Source organism: Vombatus ursinus, unplaced genomic scaffold (assembly GCF_900497805.2).
Source record: "Vombatus ursinus unplaced genomic scaffold, bare-nosed wombat genome assembly UNPS02014821.1, whole genome shotgun sequence".
In the NCBI taxonomy this organism is placed as follows: Eukaryota; Metazoa; Chordata; class Mammalia; order Diprotodontia; family Vombatidae; genus Vombatus; species Vombatus ursinus.
Window position 1 is genome coordinate 23,663,209 of NW_020954599.1, and position 5,605 is coordinate 23,668,813.

Below are 5,605 nucleotides of genomic sequence, written 5' to 3' on the forward strand. Positions count from 1 at the left end.
AGTATAATATGATCTTACAGAGATGTATATGAATTTATATATATATACATGCATATGAGTATGATTTTAAACATCTAAGTATATCTATGTGTATGTAAGTGTATGTATGTATGTGTATATGTATATGTGTGTATATCTTTGTGTGTATATGTTTATATATTATGTTTGCTTGTGTATGTGTATATGTATAAATAAATACACATAAGCATATATGTGTATATATATACACATACATATTTATGCTTATGTTTCTATGTGTGTTTGTGTGTGTATGTGTATCTCTACACTTAATTGTAGCTTTCTTGGGGGAGGTGGGGAGGAAGGGGGAAAAAAGAACAAAGTAAAAATGTACAGCAGAGAACAAAAAAAAACTTAGGAAGGAACAAAGAAAAGATAGCTCTGAACACAGTGCATAGTATTTATTATATGGGATTTTCTTGAAAGGGAAATTTATTGTTGTATATTTTGAATCCCCTCTCGTGTTGTTTTATGCATAGGTAAGTGTTTTCCACTACATTTTCTTATTCTGTATTTAAGTTTTAATATTTAAGTTGAAAATAAATTAACAAAAAAGAAAGAAAGAAAGAAAGAAATCTCAGTGACTCCAAGCCTAATAGGATCTCAGGATTAACCTGCATGGTGTCTGTTTTGCATCTGTCTTTTTGGATGTCACTCTGGTTATTGACTTCCTACTTTGTAATAGCTCTTATATAACTTCTGATATCACAGTATTTTGAAGCTGCTTGGAAGGCTCTAAGCATGTGTATACTGTCCAGGGACCTCTGAATTGTCTCTCCACTTCCTTTCACAGTAACTAACAGGAAGGTGTGTGTGGCCTCTGCTTAGGGTCCCTGATGGACCATAAAAGAAATCCCACTGGCTTCATGACCACACAGCATGTACTTGCTGAGTGTGCCCATTAGGCTTTTGGCCATTTACTTGTGTAGTCAAGATTAAGTGTGCATTATTAGTAGTGTTTCTTTTTGTTTCATTGATCATTATTTTTTTTTGCATTATAAATGTTTATTATTTTTTTAAAAAACAGTATTTCATTTTTCCCGTTACATATAAGAAATTTTTTTTTAAATTTTTGTTTTTAAAACTATGAGTTCCAAATTCTCTCCCTGTCTCTCTCCCTCCCCACACTCCTTCATTGATAAAGGAAGCAATTTTATACATATTATACATGTGTAGTCTTGCAAAAAATTTCTACTTTATTCACATTGTGAATAACACAGGCAAAAAAAAAAGACTCTCAAGAAAAATAAAGTAAAACAAAACAAAACAAAACTATGCTTCAGTCTGAATTCAGACACCATCAGTTCTTTCTCTGTAGTGGGATAGCATTTTTTCATTGTAAGTACTTCAGAGTTGTTTTGGAGCTTTGTATTGCTGAGAAGAGCTAAGTCATTCACATGATCATGTTACAATATTGCTGTTACTGTGTACACAATATATTTCACTTTGCATTGGCTCATTTAAGTCTTTACAGGAATTTTTTTTTTCTGAGAGCATCCTTCCAATCATTTCTTATAGCACAACATTTTTTATAACAAGCCATAATCACACAACAAAATTTCTTCAGCCATTCAACAATAGTTGGATTGCCCTCAATTTGCAATTCTTTGCCAATAGAAAAGAACTGCTATAAATATTTTTGTATATATAGATCATTTTCTTTTTGTTTTTATATATTTTGATATACAGACCTAATAGTGTTATTGCTAGGTCAAAGGGTTTGCATGGTTTTAGAGCCATTTGGAAGTAGTTCCAAATTGCTGTATGGAATGGTTGAATCAGTTCACAACTCTACTAACTGTACTTTAATGTCTCGTTTTTTCCCCAAATATCATCCAACACTTGTAATTTTCCTTTTATGTACTGTTAGCCAATCTCATATGTATAAGGTGGTACCTCAAAATTCTTTTCATTTGCATTTTTCCAATCAAAAAGGAGTTAAACATTTATTTTTTATTTGAGAGGGGTGGAGCCAAAATGGAAGAGTAAAAGCAGTGACTTGCTTGAGTTGTCCCCCAAACCCCTCCAAATGCCTCTAAAAATGTCTCTAAACAAATTATAAAGCAGCAGAACCCACAAAAAGACAGAGTGAAACAAATTTCCAGCCCAAGACAGCATGGATGTTTGATCAGAAAGGTCTATCACACTGGACTGGGAGAGGAGCTCAGTCCAGTATGGTCACACAGACAAAAAACAGACCCCAGTGAAGCTGGAGCAGGCCTCAAAAGACTGAATCACAGGCAGCTGAGATGGTTTCCAGACTTCTCAACCAATGAACATCAAAGACAACTTACAAGGTCAGTAGGAAAAGTCTATGACTATGGTGAGAGAAGCACAGTCCCACTCCCAGTACCTGAGCCAGGCCCCGGGTGGTGGCTGCTTCCAGAGCTTTTAGCCCACAGACTGAGGGGGAATCAAGTGGCTGATCAGAGGGGAATTGCAGGGATCTCTTTGCTGGTGCAGGATTCTCTTTCTTTGCCCATTCTTGGATCTGAGTCACAGTTCTGAGTGTTGGTCCTAGAGCGAGGAGGAGCACTGGCATGGTGGAGTTTGTAGTGGAGGTGGAGAGGAAATCCTCCTCACAGTTGCAAGACAGAAAAGAGTGCTTGTGGTCACTCACAGACCAGAGCATAGGTCAGGAGAGGAGTAAATACCTCGCCCTTGATCATAGCACCTTGGAAGACTGAAAATTTACAGGTCCCTAGAAGTATCTCTGAAAACAGCTGCACAAAATTCCTGAATCTTGGAACAGTACATTCTCCATACTGGAAGCAGACCTTTACCTTAACAAAGAGTTTATAACTCAAGTAATTCACTGGGATCATGAACAAACTGCAAAAAAAAAAAAAAACAAGTCAGACCATAGAATCTTACTTTGGTGACAAAAAAGATCAAAACATACAACCAGAAGAAGACAACAAAGTCAAAGCTTCTACATCCAAAGCCTCCAAGAAAAATATGAATTTGTCCCAGGCCATGGAAGAGCTCAAAAAGGATTTTGAGGAGCAAGTAAGAGAAGTAGAGGAAAAATTGAGAGTGATGCAAGAAAATCATGAAAAACAAGTCAACAGCTTACTAAAGGAGACCCCCCCCAAAAAAAATACTGAAGAAAATAAAATCTTAAATAATAGCCTAACCAAAATGGCGAAAGAGATCCAAAAAGCCAATGAGGAGAAGAATGCCCTAAAAAGCAAAATTGATCAAATGGAAAAGGAAGTCCAAAAGCTTACTAAAGAAAATACCCCCTAAAAATTAGAATAGAGCAATTGGAAGCTAATGACTTTATGAGAAATGAAGACACTGTAAAACAAATCCAAAAGAATGAAAAAAACAGAAGACAATGTGACATATCTCTTTGGAGAAACAACTGACCTAGAAAATAGGTACAGGAGAGAGATTTTAAATATTATTGGACTATCTGAAAGGCATGATCAGAAAAAGAGCCTAGACATCATCTTTCAAGAAATTATCAAGGAAAACTGCCCTGATATTTTAGAACCAGTGGGCAAAATAGCAATTGAAAGAATCCACCAATCTCCTCCTAAAAGAGATCCCCAAAGGAAAACAATATTGTAGTCAAAGTTCCCAGGTCAAGGAGAAAATATTGCAAGCAGTCAGAATCAATGCAACTATTGCAGAAACACAATCAGGAGAACACAAGATTCAGCAGCTTTTCATTAAGGGGCCACAGGGAATGAAATATTATATTCTGGAGGGCAAAGGAGATAGAATTACACCCAATAATCATCTACTCAGAAAAACTGAGCATAATCTTTCAGGGAAAAAAGGAAATTTAGTGAAATAGAGGGCGTTCAAGCATTCTTGATGAAAAGACCAGAGCTGAATAGAAAATTTGACTTTCAGATACAAGACTCAAGAGAAATATGAAGAGGTAAACAGGAAAGAGAAATAATAAGAGACTTATTAAAGTTGAATTCTTTACATTCTGCATGGAAAGATGATATTTGTAACCCATGAGTCCTTTGTTACTATTAAAATAGTTGGAGAGAAAAAAATTATATGTATAAATACATACAGATAGATAGATAGAGAGAAAGAGAGAGACAGAGAGGGCACTGGGTGAGTTGAAGATGAAGGGGTGATATCTGGAAAATAAAATTAAGGGGTGAGAAAGGATTATATGGAGAGAAGAAGAAAGGGAGACGTAGGATGGGGTAAATTATCTCACATAAAACAGACAAAAAAGACTTTTATAGTGGAGGGGAAATGGGGGAAGGTGAGAGGGAATGAGTGAATCTTATTCTCATCAGATTTAGTTTAAGAGAGAATAACATACACACTCAATTGGTTATGGCAATCTATTTTACCCTTCAGGAAAATGGTGGAGAGGGGACAAGAGAGCAGGAGAATAATAGAGGGCAGGGCAGATTGGGGGAGGGGGTAATCAAAAGCAAACACTTTTTTTTGGCTAGGCAATAGGGTTAAGTGACTTGTCCAGGGTCACATAGCTAGTAAGTGTCAAGTGTTTGGTCTGAGGTTGGATTTCAACCCAGGTCCTCCTGACTTCAGGGCTGGTGCTTTATCCACTGTGCCTCGTAGCTACCCCTGAAGCAAACACTTTTAAGGAGTGACAGGGTCAAGAAGAGAATAGAATAAATGGGAGGGGTGGGATACGATTAAGGGAAATATACCTAGTTTTTTCACAACATGACTACTGTGGAAGTGTTTTGCATGACTACACATGTATAACCTATATCAAGTTGCTTGTCTTTTTCCCCCCCATTGGAAATGTGTTAGTTTGAATAAAGGGCTTAGTTACCATTTTACTGCAATTTTCTTATGTGTTACTAGCCTGCAGACATGTTTTCTGTAATCACGCAAATGTGAATGGAATTTTGAATGATTAAATGAAAGAAAAGTCCGTTTATTGCAGAGGTTCATTTCACAAGGTAGCCAATTTGGCTTAGAGAACAAAACTGTTCAAGAAATACTCCATGTGTTTTTGCTCATTTTAGAAACCATGAACCTTAAGCTGCTCCTCTTTGACAATGTCATCCTCCAGGAGAAACTGGCAAATGTTCTTTCTCTGGTCACCTTGAAGCTGGATAATCTCACCATATTCCGGATGTTCAATCACAGCACCATTACAAGCAAATTTCTTTTTGAAAGCTTTCATAAGTTTATTTTTGTCATAATCATTTGCAGTCCCCTGAATAGTAGTCAGAGTCTTTCTGCAATTTCGTTTTTGGATTCTTATATGAATGTAATCACCAGTCCCTGCTGGGAGTAAGTCGTCACTCTTAGTTGCATCAACAAAGGAGTTGAAAGATTGGAGGTTCTGGATAGAGGACATGCGATATTAGTGAGAGTCCTGTGAGGGAATAAAATGCCTGCGAGGAGAGCCCAGGAGGACCTGTGACAGGAGGCTATGGGAGTGAAAAAGGGGGAGATAAATAAAGGAGGGAAGGCAGCGGGAGGGGGAAGCAAATTAGAGACCGGCAGACGGTGGCGTCAGAGGCAGCGGAGCCAAGAAGTGAAGGAGACCGGAAGGAGGAGGCTACACAGCTTCTGAGCTGCTTGTCTTGCTAATGAAGGTGGGTGAGGAGGGAGGAAGGGAGAAAATGTG

The 5,605-nt window shown here is 37.5% G+C and overlaps 1 pseudogene; it reads right to left on the minus strand.

Annotated features, from left to right (window-relative positions):
- Positions 1–4,990: 4,990 nt before the first annotated feature.
- Positions 4,991–5,332, minus strand: LOC114024337 (annotated as a pseudogene).
- Positions 5,333–5,605: the final 273 nt, after the last annotated feature.